Source organism: Pseudophryne corroboree, chromosome 9, assembly GCF_028390025.1.
Source record: "Pseudophryne corroboree isolate aPseCor3 chromosome 9, aPseCor3.hap2, whole genome shotgun sequence".
In the NCBI taxonomy this organism is placed as follows: domain Eukaryota; kingdom Metazoa; phylum Chordata; class Amphibia; order Anura; family Myobatrachidae; genus Pseudophryne; species Pseudophryne corroboree.
The window spans coordinates 439,887,590-439,908,563 of NC_086452.1; the positions used below are offsets into that span (position 1 = coordinate 439,887,590).

General features: G+C 47.3%; 1 protein-coding gene across 1 annotated transcript in view; it reads left to right on the plus strand.

Annotated features, from left to right (window-relative positions):
* Positions 1–7,128: 7,128 nt before the first annotated feature.
* LOC134958466 (laminin subunit beta-1-like) overlaps positions 7,129–20,974 on the plus strand; it is a 195,008-nt gene continuing 181,162 nt past the window's right edge. Inside the window, exon 1 of the mRNA XM_063941097.1 lies at positions 7,129–7,397. The gene's annotated coding sequence lies outside the window, so the exon portion shown is untranslated. The remainder of the gene's footprint in view (positions 7,398–20,974) is intronic.

Sequence of the window (20,974 nt, forward strand, 5' to 3'; positions counted from 1 at the left end):
GTACTAAGCCTTTGAGAGATAAAGTGGAGAGAGATAAACACAGCCTGTAACATGACAGTTAGGGGCTGATTGCTTGGTACTTTGGGAAATATATGTGCTAAGCCTTGGAGAGAGATCAATTGGATGGAGCTAAAGGGGTCTATTTACTAAGCCTGGAGAGGGATAAAGTGGACAGAGATAAAGTAACAACCAACCAGCTCCTGTCATTTTTCAAACACAGCGTGTAACATGAAACTTAGGAGCTGATTGGCTGGTACTTTAACGCCTTCGACTTTATCTCTCTCTCCGCGGCTTAGTATATAGACCCCTATATCTCTCTCCTCTTTAGCAATATCCAAGGCTTAGTACATTTGCTCCTATATGTGTAAGGTGTTTATAAAAAATAAATGCATTCTGTGATTAGACTTGGGTCATATCCCTATTATATCTCATAATGGTTATATATTTCAAAATACGAAAAATTCTGACGTTCATAATACTTCTGTTCGCAAGCGTTTCAGATATGGGAGGCAACCTGTACACACTGGGTTCATGAACTATTATCTTTTATAAATGTGATATATGTATAGGAGTGTGTTTTCTTTTTGATGTGTTTATTTTTATCTATTCTATAGGTATTATTATTTTTTCTTTAATGTTATACATAGTATAACATCTGCACTGTATTGCTTCTTTGTATAACATTCCATTTTGTACAGTACATTTGTTTGGCTAAAACCACACTTTATTACGGCAGCCATGTTTCTACAGTGAGTAAATGAGGGCTGTATAGGCACGAAATTATATAAGGAGTATTTGGCTTGTGATGGGTTAATGATAGAGCTTTTGCTAGTTGAGATTAGCCTCCCCCTTGAGGGGTATGGTTTGTATTTGTTTTAGCCTATCAGGGTAGGTAGGGGAGGTAGCATAGGAGGGGTATATATATATATATATATATACTGGTGTAGTACTGGTGACCGGCGGTCTCCTGACCGCCGGTCAGCTTACCGACGCCGGGATCCCGGCAGCATACCGACGCCGGGATCCCGGCGGGGAGGGGCGAGTGCAGCAAGCCCCTTGCGGGCTCGGTGGCGACCTGCGGTCGCCACGGGTTCTATTCCCAGTTCCCACTCTATGGGTGTCGTGGACAACCACGAGTGGAAATAGTCCCTGTTGGTCGGCATGCCGACCATCGGGATAGTGAGCCGTCGGGCTCGTGGAGGAGGTCATGTGACTGTCGGTCAGCTGACCGGCGGTCACATGAATACCACCCATATATACATATATATAGGGAGGCAGCAGCAGCACTTCCTTTTGAGTGATTGGAAAGCCCGGCCTCCCCCTTTTTGTTGTTTTGCTGCTCTCTAATTTGGCTACTATTTGGCTTTCAATTTCGATTTTACTTCCAGCGGGAAGGTGCTTTTGACCAGCGGCCACATGGGGCATAAATGGTCTTTGAGGAGCACCTACCCTTTCCAAGGACGGCTAGTGAGTTCTGCCCGTACGGGGGGACGATGGGCATTTTCGTAGAAAATGGTCACGCTATGCCATAGTGAAGGCTGGTGTTTGCCTTCTTCAAGGCAGGTTATGCTTTTGGCCGGATGAGGCGTTTTAGTCGCCTCATATCATAAAAGTTGGGGCGTTCAAGTCGTCGCCATTATTGTATAACATCATTTGGCGAGAGCTGGTCATCAAGCGCTTTCCTTGCCATCCCTTACCAGAAGGGTCATTCCACTTAATAAATACATTAAAGACCTTTTAAAACTTACGCAGTTGTTGTCCGTGTCTTATTGTGTCTGTGTCATTTATTTTAGAAGATAAGCTAGCTTAATGGGTATGCAAAGGTAATCACAATAAATCAATAGATGCCTTAAATCTCTGACATACTCGGTGCCCAAGCAATTTTTTATTTTTACCTTCACCAACAAGGCTGCCAGTCTAGTTCAAAGAGCTGCCACTCTATCTACAAGAGCTGCCAGAGTGCTAGAGCTAGCTGCCAGACTTTACAAAGTGAAAGAATAAGCTGCCAAAGGTTCTGTACAAGCTGCCAGGGGAGAGAGTCCAATACCATCTTGTTCTTCCCAGTTGCTCTCATCTTCTTCACATGCAGGCCCATGTATGATCCAGAATGTAGTGGTCATAACTCATTTCTCCATTTGAGGTCATGTCACCTGTATTCAATCTCAGAGTATCAGCATTGGCACCCTTAGGTAACGACTCGCATCCATGTTACCTCGTCATTCTACAGCCTCAGAGCAGAGGGGGTCATTCCGAGTTGATCGCACGTAGCAACTTTTTGCTGCTCCTGCGATCACCTAGACGCCGCCTATGGGGGAATGTATTTTAGCATAGCAGGGCTGCGATCGCTTGTGCAGACCCGCTATGCTAAAAAAAGTTTTGTGCAGAACAAGACCAGCCCTGCAGTTACTTACCCTGTGCGATGGCTCCAGCGATGAAGGTCCCGGAATTGACGTCAGACATCCGCCCTCCAAACGCCTGGACACGCCTGCGCTCGGATCTCGACGCCCGGTATACGGTGAGTATCCTCCCTGGAACGCCTCCCCGCTGTCAATCTTCTTGCGATCGCACTAGCGATCACTTTCTTCTTTCTTCTGGGCAACGACGCGCGTGCGCATTGCGGGCGCCGCGCATGCGCAGTTCCAACCCGTTCACACCGCAGAGATTAACCATAGCATGCGAATGGGTCGTAATGACCCCCAGAGTGTGTATTATTGCTTAAGAGTCTTTTAAAGCAGTGCCGTAACTACATATATTATATCTACCATACAGTTTTACAGGTTAAAGCATGCTGAGTAGAGCATAATTGGGTCGTCGAGGCAAAAAGTTCCCCGGCCTTACCGCTGGATAGTTTTCGTCATGGCAGCAGAGCATTGCTCCGCTAAATCCATGACCAAATGATGTTAAAACCTTGCAATCAATATTATAAGATGTATCAAGTTTTGGAGAGAGATAAAGCAGAGAAGTTGTACAAAGCCACCAGCTTCTGTCCTCTGTCTAGCACAGTCTTTGAAATTACGCTGACTGGTTACTTTGGGAAACTACTCCTCTTTAGGCCTGACACATCTCCTCGTTAGTCTTAATTATAGTCATAAGTTTGGCACATGAACTGTTGAATTCTGTATTTGCATTAGTCCCCACCATAGCTGTATGGAGACTCTTCCATGGATCTATCTCTATTGCTTTGTATATTACCGATCAGTCTTCCTCTGTCCAGTTTCAATGTGACCCTTTTCTTTTGGAAATCATATCTTTATTTTTTTTTAAATGCTGCCTTCCTAACCACTATTATCACAATCTGGGTGGTCATTCCGAGTTGTTCGCTCGCTAGCAGTTTTTAGCAGCCGTGCAAACGCTATGCCTCCTCCCACTGGGAGTGTATTTTAGCTTAGCAGAAGTGCGAACGAAAGGATCGCAGAGCGGCGGCAACATTTTTTTTGTGCAGTTTTAGAGTAGCTCAAAACCTACTCAGCGCTTGCGGTGACTTCAGGCTGTTCAGTTACTTTTTTGACGTCACAAACACGCCCTGCGTTCGCCCAGCCACGCCTGCGTTTTTCCTGGCACGCCTGCATTTTTTCGAACACTCCCTGAAAACAGTCAGTTGACACCCAGAAACGCCCTCTTCATGTCAATCACTCTGCGGCCAGCAGTGCGACTGAAAAGCTTCGCTAGACCTTGTGTGAAACTACATCGTTCGTTGTAATAGTACTTCGCGCGTGCGCATTGCGCCGCATACGCATGCGCAGAAGTGCCTTTTTTTTGCCTCATCGTTGCACAGCGAACGAATGCAGCTAGCGATCAACTCGGAATGACCACCCTGAGCCTATCAGCTTTGTGCCGCTAAAGCCTTTCCTTATAAGTTTTGATGTGTAGCTCCTTCTCTGAATTATTTCTATTATATTAATGTTTTTTTGGAGATATGGGGTCTCCAAAACTGGGTATAGTACTCAAGGCCTACCTCCCGATATACCAATGTTTAGAACCAGGATGGGGGCAGTGGCCACCTCCAGTGGTCTGTATGGTACTCTCAGGAGACACTAGGCCCACTTCAACCTTTTTCCCGGTTACTGGTTGATAGGTCGACAGTCAAAAGGTTGACCCCATATGGTCGACATAGTCAAAAGGTCAACATGAAAAAGGCCAACAGGTACAAAACGTCAACATGTCCAAATGGCCAACATGACAATGGTTGACAATGGTCAACGCAAGTTTTTGGTTTCATCTTTTTCATACTTTAGCATCCACGTGGATTACGATTGGGAATAGTAACCTGTGTGGAGTGCAGTGTTGGCGAAGCGTGGCACCTTTCCCGAAGCATGGTCAACGTAGCGAGGGTACACGGTGTACTAATTGGAGTTCTATTTGGCTTAACATTGAAAATGACACCCACAAAAAAACACCCCAGCTTGTGTCGACCATTTCCATGTCAACGTTTTTATTGTATTGACCTTTTGCACCAGTCGATCTTTTCAAGTGTCTACCTTTTACATGTCGACCTACTGACCATGTTAATGTTTTGATCCTGTTGACCATTTAGATGTCGTGACCACGTGGGGCTGACCCATTGACTGTCGAACTAATACTGGTCAACCTAACGATCCACACCCCGTTATTTCTGCCAGGATAATGATAAAGTACCCTAAAATAAGGAATGTTCCCCAAAATGGGCCAGTTAGAACATACGCTGTAGGTGAGGTCTTAACAGGTAATATAAACTGCCCCATTCTTATACTAATACCTCTTCCAGGGCAGTGTGTGTGCGTGTAGGGGGCAGGGTCGGACTAGCCCACAGGGGCACCAGGGAAACCACCGGTAGGCCCCACTGCCTGAGTGCCCACTCCTTCCGCTAGGAATCAGGTTCCAGACTGTGCACTTGTATTATACATGGTAGATATGTTGCATTACACTGCACTAGACTATTGTGTATTTCAAGCCTCAGTGAAGGTTGGCCACACCCCCTTTGTAGGCTGGCCACACCCTTAGGTATGGGCCACTATCACTGCATTCCGCCGGTGGGCCCTTCATGCCCCAGTCCGACACTGGTAGGAAGGGAGATCATCATAAACTAGTGGACCTGTGTGCAAGGCCCACTGCTGCCCCTCCTGGCTTTTAGCTCTGCACACCAGCTTTTGGTCCCTCCTGACCTGAATTGCTAACATGCCACTAGTCTCTTCCTCTGCAGCCATTATTCTGCTGGCTATTCCCATTGGCTAGTGTCACTGAAAATCTGGGCTGTATGGAAATATCTGGACTGTCAATAAATATATAATACCAGCTATTTTCATGTCTTTTAGTTTAGAAGTCTGTGCGGTCTAATTACCAAGGCCTTAGTTCCTCACAGTGTAAGTATTGGTTCTGTTTAACAGCGTGTAGAACATATCAGAGATATCTCCTGCATTTGGGTAATGAACACTGCAGACCGCAGTCCCCATTATTCTCAGGGGTTGATTATCATCTGTTCCTTGTGCCTATAGGTACTTTAGTGACGGAGAGGGATCTTCTAATCCTTCCCCCAGCAGCCTCCATAATCCTCCAGCTGCTGCTTGATAAATTACACTGATAAATCATTCCTCGTTAGCGCAGCAATAAGGAATGATAGTTTACAGGGGGCCGTATAATGAATAATAATAAATAGGCCCCTAAAAGGAGAACTAAAGGCAAGTCTCACTGGTCTCGCTGTATAACGTCCATCCTTAGTCATAGAGATGCTGGCATGCGTCTGCCACAACTACCCTAATATAAGCAGCTCACTATACACCGCATGCCTGCTCCTCAAAGTCCCAGATTTCGGTGCCTTGCCTGACAGGCTGCAGTTTGGGTGGTCCAAGTGGTGTGGCCACATTTGTCCCAATTTTCCACCCAGGACTGATGCTATTTCATTTTCAGCACCAAATAAGCACTTTTGACAGTGAATAGAAGAGTTTATATACAAATGATTTATGGGGGTCATTCCGAGTTGATCGTAGCTGTGCTAAATTTAGCACAGTTGCGATCATCCTCCCTGACATGCGGGGGGACGCCCAGCGCAGGGCTATCCCGCCCCGCATGTCAGGCCGGCCACCCCCCCCCCCCCCCGCAGAAGTGCAAAGGCATCGCACAGCGGCGACGCCTTTGCAGTTCAAGAGTAGCTCCCGCCCAGCGCCGCTTTAGCGTGCTGGCCGTGAGCTACTCGTCGCTCCCCGGCCCGCAGCGGCTGCATGTAACGTCACACAGCCGCTGCGGCCCTCCCCCCGTTCGGTCTGGCCACGCCTGCGATGGCCAGACCGCTCCCACGAAACGGCAGCCAAACGCAGCCGTTCTGCCTTCTCCCGCCCATCGATCGCCTCGGCCTGTCAATCAGGCAGAGGCGATCGCATCCCTGCTACGGCCTTCAGCCGTCTAGCATGCACCGGCGCAGTAGGGACCCTTTCACTCTGCTGCGTTAAAAAACAGCGAGCGAACGGGTCAGAATGACCCCCTATGTGTCCAATGGGTGTGGGTCATAGGGTCGACATGCATTAGGTCGACAACTATTAGTCGACAGTGACTAGTTCGACACCTGAAATAGGTCGACACAGTCATTAAGTCGACGAGAACCCCAATTAGGGCACCGTGTCCCCTCGCATGGCCTCGCATGGTTACCGTTCCAATCATAGTCCACATGGATCGTAAAGTATGAAAAAATAAAAAATAAATAACAATTTGAAAAACTCAAGTCGACCTTTTTCCATGTCGACCTAGTACATGTTGACCAATAGTGGTTGACCTAATGACCGCATCCCTGTCCAACAGAGGGACTATTAGGAAGGGATGAAGGAAAGGCAGGGTACGGTGTTTGTAGTAACAGGATATTCTAATGGTTATGTATGTTGGCAATGACTCCACAATGTGTGTACACAGGTCTGCATATCCCTGCAAGCAATGAGGTCACCTGCAGAAGCACCAGGCACCATCGCTCACCCGGTGAAACATGAACTGCAGAACAATGGCCGATATATCAAAGGTTATAGCGAACCACAATGTGAAACCATATACCTGTATTTGTCTCCACACCTTGACAGAGCGAGTACAATACACCTGGTCCCTCCCAGGCTCTGGCAGACACTCTGGGAGAGGGGGAGAGAGAGAGTGAGTGAGACAGAGAGAGAACACAGTAACGCAGTCAGAGAGACAACCTGTGATCAGGTATAGGACGCAGGTCTCAGCCACACACATACACAGTGACAGGTCTCGCCCACTCTCAGTTCTTGGCAAGACAGCAGCGTGCAGGATACACCCCACAGCTATGAAAAAAAACTTGGCACAAAGGAGATAATAGTTCCGAGCAGTGCGACGAAGCAGAGTCTTATCCCAGCTTTGGTGCTCGCTGTTGTCCCGGGTAACAGCTCGGATGGTCCCAATATCAGATTCCTGAGGCTCAGGTGAGTCCCGGCTTCCTGATTTCTCTCTTTCTAGGACGTGCAGACTTTGCCCCGCTCTACAGCTTAAGAAAAACTAGGGAACAGGTCACATTGTCACCTCCAGGAACGGTCTCCTCCCGCTGGCACTGTCTTTGATATCCTGTGTGTGTGGATTGGGCTGGTCTGAGATGGGGTATAAGGCTGTGCTCTGGTGTAATTGCAGCAATGTACATCAGTGCTGAGTATCTCAGAGGTGCAGAAGGATGCGTGTTATTACTAGCCACAGATCACTTGCACACTCGTTCTTCCCAGACCATACTAGCTCCCTGCACGCAGAGCATTTGTATATTGCTGATATTCATATTATGAGCTATCTAGAAGCATTGAGATCTTATGTGAACTCTGTTCCTGCACACATTATCATACAGGAGCACGCAGCACCCGGGGCCACCCCCCCTGCTCCTTACACTGCCCTCTTACACCCAATATTCCTGACTGCTCAATCATTAGGTAATGATCTCTCTGGTGAAGAGGTTTTATAGCATCTGGGCTAATGCAAAAGGGGGCTGGAGAGGACGGGCCATTCCGATATAGGTAGTCTTAGCGGTCTCTTACGCTGTCGTAACTGAATGCAGTAAGTGGGCATTGTGCAGGGAAGTACTGGGGTGCAGCTGGTATCCGGTCTCTAGGTCGACATGCATTAGGTCGACCACTATTGGCCGACGCAGTTTCTTTGTCGACATGGTTACTATTGGTCGACATGGCAAAGGGTCGACATGAGTTTTTTGCAAATTTTTTAAACTTTTTAATATTTTACGATCCACGAGGTATATTAACTAATATTCGTGTTTTAGCCGTTTTTAAGGGTGTTTGATCTCGAATGGTATCGGGTGCATTTTACTGCAACTTTTTTAATCCTGATACGGTCATTTACTAAGCTGCCGAGTTTGCAACATTCGTCTTTTCCGATGTCGATGTGATTCGTAATGTCAGGCAGTGTTTTACGGGAGTGATGAGTAAAACACTGCCTGACAAAATACAAGGAATCCCGGCCGGATCTGTGAGATCCGTGCAGGGCTTCATTGTGCACCTTTAAAAAAAAAAATTAAAGTGTTAAAAATCAAGAAAAAAATTGCGTGGGGTCCCCCCTCCTAAGCACAACCAGCCTCGGGCTCTTTGAACCGGTCCTGGTTGCAAAAATATGGGGGGGAAATTGACAGGGGTTCCCCCATATTTTAACAACCAGCACCGGGCTCTGCGCCTGGTCTTGGTGCCAAAAATATGGGGAACAAAAAGCGTAGGGGTCCCCCGTATTTTTAACACCAGCACCGGGCTCCACTAGTCAGAGACAATGCCACAGCCGAGGGACACTTTTATATAGGTCCCTGCGACCCTGGCATTAAATCACTAACTAGTCACCCCTGGCCGGGGTACCCTGGAGGAGTGGGGACCCCTTAAATCAAGGGGTCCCTCCCCCTCCAGCCACTCAAGGGCCAGGAGTGAAGCCCGAGGCTGTCCCCCCCCATCCAAGGGCTGCGGATGGGGGGCTGATAGCCATGTGTAAAAATAAGAATATTGTTTTTTGTAGCAGTACTACAAGTCCCAGCAAGCCTCCCCCGCAAGCTGGTACTTGGAGAACCACAAGTACCAGCATGCAGTGGAAAAACGGGCCCGCTGGTACCTGTAGTACTACTACAAAACAAATACCCAAATAAAAACAGAACTCACACACCTTGAAAGTAAAACTTTATTACATACATGCACACCTACATACACACATACTTACCTATGTTCACACGAGGGTCGGTCCACTTCTCCAAGTAGAATCCATGGGGTACCTGAAAATAAAATTATACTCACACAATCCAGTGTAGATCGGTCCTCTTCTGAGCTTGTAATCCACGTACTTGGCAAAAAAACAAACCGAAAAACCCGAACCACACACTGAAAGGGGTCCCATGTTTACACATGGGACCCCTTTCCCCGACTGCCGAGACCCCCCGTGACTCCTGTCACAGAGGGTCCCTTCAGCCAATCAGGGAGCGCCACGTCGTGGCACTCTCTTGATTGCCTGTGCACTCCTGAGCTGTCAGTCAGGCTGCGCACGGCAGAGATACAATGTAGCGCATAGGCGCTACATTGTATCCAATGGTGGGAACTTTGCGGTCAGCGGTTGACCGCGAGTAACCTCACCGCTGACCGCAAAGTTCCCACCATTGGATACAATGTAGCGCCTCTGCTGCACAAGCGTTCGCACTTCTGCAAAGCTAAGATACACTCCCAGTGGGCTGCGACAATGCGTTTGCACGGCTGCAAAAATCTGCTAGCGAACGAACAACTCAGAATGACCCCCATCGAATCTGATGAATATTAGGAAGCCCATAAAACCTGATATTCAGATGCGTACACACTCTATTGCATGAACGGTCCAGTGTGTAACCGGCTTCATACGTTTTCTCGCCACTCTTTGGCCTGATATTATTTCATGGGTGATTTGAGGAATGTTTTTGCTGCCGTTAGTGACTTATTAACATATATATTGTACATTCCAGTGGCATTTTTATGTTTGGCATATGTTAGTTAGATGAATAGTGATGTATATGGCTTTTTCTGACTCATGTTTATATTTATTATTATTATTATAAATATCGTTTTTGGATGATATTGTATTATATATTTTTATTAGCTTATTATAGCCCATCATATCCAGCATTTAGCTTTGGTTCTGTGGTTGGGTTTTTTGTTTTCTTTTATACCCCTCTAGAACCACCCCTGTCATTATATTCAATCACTTGCATGACCCTTATTTATCAGCTACATGTATCATCAGAGTGAGGGGTCATCGGGGTTGTCTGCTTTACAGTCACTTTGTGTGTTGGGAGCTTTGCTATACATTGACCTAAGTGCCCCTAGTAATGATCCTCTCCACTAGAGGGAGACTACGAGACCTCTGATCTCCAGCAGGTGCATCAGGAAAACCCTTTTGTAAGCAGGGTCTATTGGTAGAGTGGAAATGTCAATGAAGCAACGAAATCTGCGGCTCAGCTGCTATTGATCAACAGGACTGTAGGGTGGGTGTCAGCAGTGCCGACACCCAGGGCACAGGACAGTCGCTGCTCCACAGCCCCTTTATCTGGCTAGCAGGTTTGCTAGAAGGGCACCATGCGGCCAGTATGTAGCCCTGCTTTAGAGTTTCCGGGCGTGCACCCTGCAGATTGTACGGGAGCGTGGATGCGCAATAGCATCATCATAGCCCTGCCCCCCACTATTCAATGCCGATAACCGGCACTAAATAGCAGGGTTTGGGACTATGATGACGCAAACCACGCCATCTGCCTCCCAGGATTGTCCACAAGGCATGTCGGCTGCGAGGGGTTCGGGTGGCTGTGGGTGGGGGGCGAGGCAGCTCCGGGAGACTTGCCTGCCCTTTCGGGTTGTCGGGAGCCTCCTGGGTGATCCGGAAGAGTAGGCAAGTATGCTCTACACCAGGCCTGGCCAACCTGTGGCTCTCCAGATGTAGTGAAACTACACATCCCAGCATGCCCTGCCACAGTTTTAGCATTCCCTAATAGCAAAACTGTGGCAAGGCATGATGGGACTTGTAGTTTTACAACAGCTGGAGAGCCACAGGTTGGCCAGGCCTGCTCTACACTATCATCTGCATGTTGAGATGTATTAAACCTTCAACAGGGATTTTGGGGTCTATTTACTAAGGCTTGGATGGAGATAAAGTGGATGGAGATAATGTACCAGCCAATCAGCTCCTAACTACCATGTCACAGGCTGGGTTTTACAAATGACAGTTAGGAGCTGATTGACTGGTACTTTATCTCCATCCACTTTATCTCCATCGAAGACTTAGTAAATAGACCCCTTTGTCCAAAGCTTCCGTTTATCTGACAAAATCTGACAGTTAGAACCTGATTGGTCGCTATGGGCAACTTCTCTGCTTCATCTCTCAAAGGTTTGATACATCTCCCCCTTAAATCTTCACCATGGAGCTTATTGCTCACTCTGCTAATCAGGGTAGCTGATGGAAGTTGGCGCCCTGGCACCTCTGGGTAGCCCCACAGCTGCATATTCTCTATCCCAATAAATCTAACTCTCTCTGCACGTTATATCTCCAATGCATGTCCAAACTGCGGCCCCTCAGCTGTTGTGAAACTACATATCCCAGCATGCGCTGACACAGTTTTGCTGTCAGAGAATGCTAAAGCTGTGTCAGGACATGCAGGGATGTGTAGTTTCTCAACAGCTGGAGGGCCGCAGTTTGGACATGACTGGCTTAGTACATCTGCCCCTTTATATCTCTCTCCAAGCTTTGATAAATCTCCCCCTGTCTCCCGCCTTCCCTATCACACACTTAAAAACTAGGGTTATTTTTTGTTAGAAGCCAAATAACATACCAGTATGTTTTTATATTGTGGGAGGACACCAGAGTACCCCCATGCAAACACAGGGAGAACATACAAACTCCACACACTTTAGTTTGCATTTAATGTGTCCCCAAGGCATCAATATCTTGTTTTAATCATCTTTCCCCCAGCTTTTGTAATATTTGTGCCATTATATATCACAGTATAAATGTAGAACTTGGTATACCAGTAGCAGCCTAAGGCACAGGCTATTCGTCTTTCTACTTAATCATTGCATTGATGTCTGAGGATATGTGCGACGTAATATTACATTAGTATTTATACATCCGATATGGATCTCTGGGAATCTGGGTCACAGGTCAATCACACAGTAAGCAAACTGCGATCAGGGTTCATTAATTCTTTTGAAAAGAAAATGCAATCCTACAGCGAACAATGTACCCGTAAATCCCTGGGAGGAGGGGCGCATCACCGACACAGACACTGCTGCGGGATATATCTAATCGGCGTTATATAAAATCCTGACTCTATCCAGCAACTACAAAATAACACAAAAGTATTTATTTAGGACAGATCACACACAGTGAATAAGTACCGGGTTACACAGCATGTAGCTGTATGTTATTGTACCTCTGACGTATAAAATTGCCCAACACCTACATTGCCTGTTCACAGTGGAGTATGCCATTTTGAGGCACTGAGGCATGAGGCAGTTTACAGGTAGCTTGTTGTGTCCTCTGCCTATCATGCCTTAGTTATGTCTGCTACTGTTCTAATTGGATAGACATGGGTTCAGCCTACTGTAGAAACTGGCTGGCAAACTAAGGAAGCACTTAGAGGCAGCTGCCTAGGGTACAGCGCAGATGGGGGGCTGCAGAACAAGCACCAAGCACAGCCAGTGTTTCTTCAGTGTTTAGCAGTGTCTAATGATATAGCAGTAAGTAAAGAGCCCCCAGGGCTTCCAGACACACTGGAATCCATCCTAGGTAATTAGTTGCCTCCAGACATGACAAATTTGGTAATATAAGTCGCTTTACATTTGTAGTAATAGGATCAGCCAAGGTCATCCTATGTACTGAGCCTGCTGGTGTAGATGCAGCGCAATAGACTGTCCTGTTTAGAAAACATATTACGCTACTGTCCAACGATACTGTATGTAGTACATTATATAAACAAACCTGACTTCCGTCCCAAACATCCTCTGATGCCTTGTTTCTTAGTGGAACAGTATAGAAGGTATTGGGGTCATTTCATAAAAGGCGTTTGCTGACATATGTTATATTAGTTTATAAAGAACTATTTGGATACTTGCAGTTACCTTTTACATGGGTATGGAGTGTTAGTAGAGGTAACAGAATAACATAAAATGTACAACTTTGCCGTGAAGTTCATTAATAGGTTTTATTTATTTCTTTTTAAATAAATCACCTTTTGTAGACCACCTTGAGGATCATGAGGTTCCCTAAAGTCACTGCACTGATCGAAGCCAACCAATGTATCCAAAGCCACCTGATTGCCCTCTACATGAGTGAAGGGTCCGTCACATGCAGACAGCTATGGTCTAGACCAGTGGTTCTCAAACTCGGTCCTCAGGACCCCACACAGTGCATGTTTTGCAGGTAACCCAGCAGGTGCACAGGTGTATTAATTACTCACTGACACATTTTAAAAGGTCCACAGGTGGAGCTAATTATGTCACTTGTGATTCTATGAGGAGACCTGCAAAACATGCACTGTGTGGGGTCCTGAGGACCGAGTTTGAGAACCTGTGGTCTAGACTCTAGAGGACCAGGCATTCCCAACCACGGTCCTCAAGGCACACCAACAGTGCAGGTTTTAGTGATATCCAGGCTGCAGCACAGATGGTTAAATCAAAATAACTGAGCTGCTAATTAAGTGACCTGTGCTGAAGCCTGGATATCACTAAAACCTGCACTGTTGGTGTGCCTTGAGGACCGTGGTTGGGAATGCCTGGTCTAGACTATGTGTGTTTCATTGGGTACCCACTGGGTTTCCATCTGTAGATACAACCGTGTCATCTCTATCATTCTGGACACCACCAGAAACAGACGTTCTATCTCACTGTGGTCCATTAGCAAACAGCTCAATCCGTTCAGAGTAGCGATCTGCGTCAGTTGTTGCATACCTCCCAACATGACCCTCTCCAGGAGGGACAGAATACTCTGCTCCTGGACTTCCCTCTTAATTGATGAGTGCCATCACCTGTGGTGAAACACCGTTATTATCCATTAACCTGCTCAAAACAGGTGCCGGCAATCATATATAAAGAGAAAAGTCCAGAAGCAGAGCATTGTGTCCCTCCTGGAGAGGGTCATGTTGGGAGGTATGGTTGTTGTAAGATTCATCCGGAGTTTACGCAGTCATTGATTTCGTTCAGTCATGCGGCGGAATGTAATGGCGTCCGAGATCGCCGGAGGTGAGGGAAGCCAGACGATCTCTCACGCTTTTTTAAAGGGGCAATCACTTACAAGGTAAATTGACTCACTGGCAGTTGGGTGTGGCTCTCCTATTTGAATTTTGAACGGAGCTACAGCAGCACCTCTGGAGCTGCCCCTGGATTTCATAGAGAAATAGGAGGTCATTCCGAGTTGATCGCTCGCTAGCAACTGTTTGCAGCGCTGCGATCAGGTCAAAACTAGAGATGAGCGCCTGAAATTTTTCGGGTTTTGTGTTTTGGTTTTGGGTTCGGTTCCGCGGCCGTGTTTTGGGTTCGACCGCGTTTTGGCAAAACCTCACCGAATTTTTTTTGTCGGATTCGGGTGTGTTTTGGATTCGGGTGTTTTTTTCAAAAAACCCTAAAAAACAGCTTAAATCATAGAATTTGGGGGTCATTTTGATCCCATATTATTATTAACCTCAAAAACCATAATTTCCACTCATTTTCAGTCTATTCTGAATACCTCACACCTCACAATATTATTTTTAGTCCTAAAATTTGCACCGAGGTCGCTGGATGACTAAGCTAAGCGACCCTAGTGGCCGACACAAACACCTGGCCCATCTAGGAGTGGCACTGCAGTGTCACGCAGGATGTCCCTTCCAAAAAACCCTCCCCAAACAGCACATGACGCAAAGAAAAAAAGAGGCGCAATGAGGTAGCTGACTGTGTGAGTAAGATAAGCGACCCTAGTGGCCGACACAAACACCGGGCCCATTTAGGAGTGGCACTGCAGTGTCACGCAGGATGTACCTTCCAAAAAACCCTCCCCAAACAGCACATGACGCAAAGAAAAAAAGAGGCGCAATGAGGTAGCTGACTGTGTGAGTAAGATAAGCGACCCTAGTGGCCGACACAAACACCGGGCCCATTTAGGAGTGGCACTGCAGTGTCACGCAGGATGTCCCTTCCAAAAAACCCTCCCCAAACAGCACATGACGCAAAGAAAAAAAGAGGCGTAATGAGGTAGCTGACTGTGTGAGTAAGATAAGCGACCCTAGTGGCCGACACAAACACCGGGCCCATTTAGGAGTGGCACTGCAGTGTCACGCAGGATGTCCCTTCCAAAAAACCCTCCCCAAACACCACATGACGCAAAGAAAAAAAGAGGCGCAATGAGGTAGCTGACTGTGTGAGTAAGATAAGCGACCCTAGTGGCCGACACAAACACCGGGCCCATTTAGGAGTGGCACTGCAGTGTCACGCAGGATGTCCCTTCCAAAAAACCCTCCCCAAACAGCACATGACGCAAAGAAAAAAAGAGGCGCAATGAGGTAGCTGACTGTGTGAGTAAGATAAGCGACCCTAGTGGCCGACACAAACACCGGGCCCATTTAGGAGTGGCACTGCAGTGTCACGCAGGATGTCCCTTCCAAAAAACCCTCCCCAATCAGCACATGACGCAAAGAAAAAAAGAGGCGCAATGAGGTAGCTGTGTGAGTAAGATTAGCGACCCTAGTGGCCGACACAAACACCGGGCCCATTTAGGAGTGGCACTGCAGTGTCACGCAGGATGTCCCTTCCAAAAAACCCTCCCCAATCAGCACATGACGCAAAGAAAAAAAGAGGCGCAATGAGGTAGCTGTGTGAGTAAGATTAGCGACCCTAGTGGCCGACACAAACACCGGGCCCATTTAGGAGTGGCACTGCAGTGTCACGCAGGATGTCCCTTCCAAAAAACCCTCCCCAATCAGCACATGACGCAAAGAAAAAAAGAGGCGCAATGAGGTAGCTGTGTGAGTAAGATTAGCGACCCTAGTGGCCGACACAAACACCGGGCCCATTTAGGAGTGGCACTGCAGTGTCACGCAGGATGTCCCTTCCAAAAAACCCTCCCCAATCAGCACATGACGCAAAGAAAAAAAGAGGCGCAATGAGGTAGCTGTGTGAGTAAGATTAGCGACCCTAGTGGCCGACACAAACACCGGGCCCATTTAGGAGTGGCACTGCAGTGTCACGCAGGATGTCCCTTCCAAAAAACCCTCCCCAAACCGCACATGACGCAAAGAAAAATAAAAGAAAAAAGAGGTGCAAGATGGAATTGTCCTTTGGCCCTCCCACCCACCCTTATGTTGTATAAACAAAACAGGACATGCACACTTTAACCAACCCATCATTTCAGTGACAGGGTCTGCCACACGACTGTGACTGATATGACGGGTTGGTTTGGACCCCCCCCCAAAAAAAGAAGCAATTAATCTCTCCTTGCACAAACTGGCTCTACAGAGGCAAGATGTCCACCTCATCATCATCCTCCGATATATCACCGTGTACATCCCCCTCCTCACAGATTATCAATTCGTCCCCACTGGAATCCACCATCTCAGCTCCCTGTGTACTTTGTGGAGGCAATTGCTGCTGGTCAATGTCTCCGCGGAGGAATTGATTATAATTCATTTTAATGAACATCATCTTCTCCACATTTTCTGGATGTAACCTCGTACGCCGATTGCTGACAAGGTGAGCGGCGGCACTAAACACTCTTTCGGAGTACACACTTGTGGGAGGGCAACTTAGGTAGAATAAAGCCAGTTTGTGCAATGGCCTCCAAATTGCCTCTTTTTCCTGCCAGTATAAGTATGGACTGTGTGACGTGCCTACTTGGATGCGGTCACTCATATAATCCTCCACCATTCTTTCAATGGTGAGAGAATCATATGCAGTGACAGTAGACGACATGTCCGTAATCGTTGTCAGGTCCTTCAGTCCGGACCAGATGTCAGCATCAGCAGTCGCTCCAGACTGCCCTGCATCACCGCCAGCGGGTGGGCTCGGAATTCTGAGCCTTTTCCTCGCACCCCCAGTTGCGGGAGAATGTGAAGGAGGAGATGTTGACAGGTCGCGTTCCGCTTGACTTGACAATTTTCTCACCAGCAGGTCTTTCAACCCCAGCAGACTTGTGTCTGCCGGAAAGAGAGATCCAAGGTAGGCTTTAAATCTAGGATCGAGCACGGTGGCCAAAATGTAGTGCTCTGATTTCAACAGATTGACCACCCGTGAATCCTTGTTAAGCGAATTAAGGGCTCCATCCACAAGTCCCACATGCCTAGCGGAATCGCTCCGTGTTAGCTCCTCCTTCAATGTCTCCAGCTTCTTCTGCAAAAGCCTGATGAGGGGAATGACCTGACTCAGGCTGGCAGTGTCTGAACTGACTTCACGTGTGGCAAGTTCAAAGGGCATCAGAACCTTGCACAACGTTGAAATCATTCTCCACTGCGCTTGAGACAGGTGCATTCCACCTCCTATATCGTGCTCAATTGTATAGGCTTGAATGGCCTTTTGCTGCTCCTCCAACCTCTGAAGCATATAGAGGGTTGAACTCCACCTCGTTACCACTTCTTGCTTCAGATGATGGCAGGGCAGGTTCAGTAGTTTTTGGTGGTGCTCCAGTCTTCTGTACGTGGTGCCTGTACGCCGAAAGTGTCCCGCAATTCTTCTGGCCACCGACAGCATCTCTTGCACGCCCCTGTCGTTTTTTAAATAATTCTGCACCACCAAATTCAAGGTATGTGCAAAACATGGGACGTGCTGGAATTTGCCCATATTTAATGCACACACAATATTGCTGGCGTTGTCCGATGCCACAAATCCACAGGAGAGTCCAATTGGGGTAAGCCATTCCGCGATGATCTTCCTCAGTTGCCGTAAGAGGTTTTCAGCTGTGTGCGTATTCTGGAAACCGGTGATACAAAGCGTAGCCTGCCTAGGAAAGAGTTGGCGTTTGCGAGATGCTGCTACTGGTGCCGCCGCTGCTGTTCTTGCGGCGGGAGTCCATACATCTACCCAGTGGGCTGTCACAGTCATATAGTCCTGACCCTGCCCTGCTCCACTTGTCCACATGTCCGTGGTTAAGTGGACATTGGGTACAGCTGCATTTTTTAGGACACTGGTGACTCTTTTTCTGAGGTCTGTGTAAATTTTCGGTATCGCCTGCCTAGAGAAATGGAACCTAGATGGTATTTGGTACCGGGGACACAGTACCTCCAACAAGTCTCTAGTTGGCTCTGCAGTAATGATGGATACCGGAACCACGGTTCTCACCACCCTGGATGCCAAGGCCTCAGTTATCCGCTTTGCAGTAGGATGACTGCTGTGATATTTCATCTTCCTCGCAAAGGACTGTTGGACAGTCAATTGCTTGGTGGAAGTAGTAAAAGTGGTCTTACGACTTCCCCTCTGGGATGACCATCGACTCCCAGCAGCAACAACAGCAGCGCCAGCAGCAGTAGGCGTTACACGCAAGGATGCATCGGAGGAATCCCAGGCAGGAGAGGAATCGTCAGAATTGCCAGTGACATGGCCTGCAGGACTATTGGCATTCCTGGGGAAGGAGGAAATTGACACTGAGGGAGTTGGTGGGGTGGTTTGCGTGAGCTTGGTTACAAGAGGAAGGGATTTACTGGTCAGTGGACTGCTTCCGCTGTCGCCCAAAGTTTTTGAACTTGTCACTGACTTATTATGAATGCGCTGCAGGTGACGTATAAGGGAGGATGTTCCGAGGTGGTTAACGTCCTTACCCCTACTTATTACAGCTTGACAAAGGCAACACACGGCTTGACACCTGTTGTCCGCATTTCTGTTGAAATACCTCCACACCGAAGAGCTGATTTTTTTGGTATTTTCACCTGGCATGTCAACGGCCATATTCCTCCCACGGACAACAGGTGTCTCCCCGGGTGCCTGACTTAAACAAACCACCTCACCATCAGAATCCTCCTGGTCAATTTCCTCCCCAGCGCCAGCAACACCCATATCCTCCTCATCCTGGTGTACTTCAACACTGACATCTTCAATCTGACTATCAGGAACTGGACTGCGGGTGCTCCTTCCAGCACTTGCAGGGGGCGTGCAAATGGTGGAAGGCGCATGCTCTTCACGTCCAGTGTTGGGAAGGTCAGGCATCGCAACCGACACAATTGGACTCTCCTTGTGGATTTGGGATTTCGAAGAATGCACAGTTCTTTGCTGTGCTTTTGCCAGCTTGAGTCTTTTCATTTTTCTAGCGAGAGGCTGATTGCTTCCATCCTCATGTGAAGCTGAACCACTAGCCATGAACATAGGCCAGGGCCTCAGCCGTTCCTTGCCACTCCGTGTGGTAAATGGCATATTGGCAAGTTTACGCTTCTCCTCCGACAATTTTATTTTAGGTTTCGGAGTCCTTTTTTTACTGATATTTGGTGTTTTGGATTTGACATGCTCTGTACTATGACATTGGGCATCGGCCTTGGCAGACGACGTTGCTGGCATTTCATCGTCTCGGCCATGACTAGTGGCAGCAGCTTCAGCACGAGGTGGAAGTGGATCTTGATCTTTCCCTAATTTTGGAACCTCAACATTTTTGTTCTCCATATTTTAATAGGCACAACTAAAAGGCACCTCAGGTAAACAATGGAGATGGATGGATACTAGTATACAATTATGGACGGACTGCCGAGTGCCGACACAGAGGTAGCCACAGCCGTGAACTACCGTACTGTACTGTGTCTGCTGCTAATATAGACTGGTTGATAAAGAGATGTCGTAGTATGTATGTATAAAGAAGAAAGAAAAAAAAACCACGGGTAGGTGGTATACAATTATGGACGGACTGCCGAGTGCCGACACAGAGGTAGCCACAGCCGTGAACTACCGTACTGTACTGTGTCTGCTGCTAATATAGACTGGTTGATAAAGAGATGTCGTAGTATGTATGTATAAAGAAGAAAGAAAAAAAAACCACGGTTAGGTGGTATACAATTATGGACGGACTGCCGAGTGCCGACACAGAGGTAGCCACAGCCGTGAACTACCGTACTGTACTGTGTCTGCTGCTAATATAGACTGGTTGATAAAGAGATGTCGTAGTATGTACGTATAAAGAAGAAAGAAAAAAAAACCACGGTTAGGTGGTATACAATTATGGACGGACTGCCGAGTGCCGACACAGAGGTAGCCACAGCCGTGAACTACCGTACTGTACTGTGTCTGCTGCTAATATAGACTGGTTGATAAAGAGATGTCGTAGTATGTATGTATAAAGAAGAAAGAAAAAAAAACCACGGTTAGGTGGTATACAATTATGGACGGACTGCCGAGTGCCGACACAGAGGTAGCCACAGCCGTGAACTACCGTACTGTACTGTGTCTGCTGCTAATATAGACTGGTTGATAAAGAGATGTCGTAGTATGTATGTATAAAGAAGAAAGAAAAAAAAACCACGGTTAGGTGGTATACAATTATGGACGGACTGCCGAGTGCCGACACAGAGGTAGCCACAGCCGTGAACTACCGTACTGTACTGTGTCTGCTGCTAATATAGACTGGTTGATAAAGAGATGTCGTAGTATGTACGTATAAAGAAGAAAGAAAAAAAAAACCACGGTTAGGTGGTATACAATTATGGACGGACTGCCGAGTGCCGACACAGAGGTAGCCACAGCCGTGAACTACCGTACTGTACTGTGTCTGCTGCTAATATAGACTGGTTGATAAAGAGATGTCGTAGTATGTATGTATAAAGAAGAAAGAAAAAAAAACCACGGTTAGGTGGTATACAATTATGGACGGACTGCCGAGTGCCGACACAGAGGTAGCCACAGCCGTGAACTACCGTACTGTACTGTGTCTGCTGCTAATATAGACTGGTTGATAAAGAGATGTCGTAGTATGTATGTATAAAGAAGAAAGAAAAAAAAACCACGGTTAGGTGGTATACAATTATGGACGGACTGCCGAGTGCCGACACAGAGGTAGCCACAGCCGTGAACTACCGTACTGTACTGTG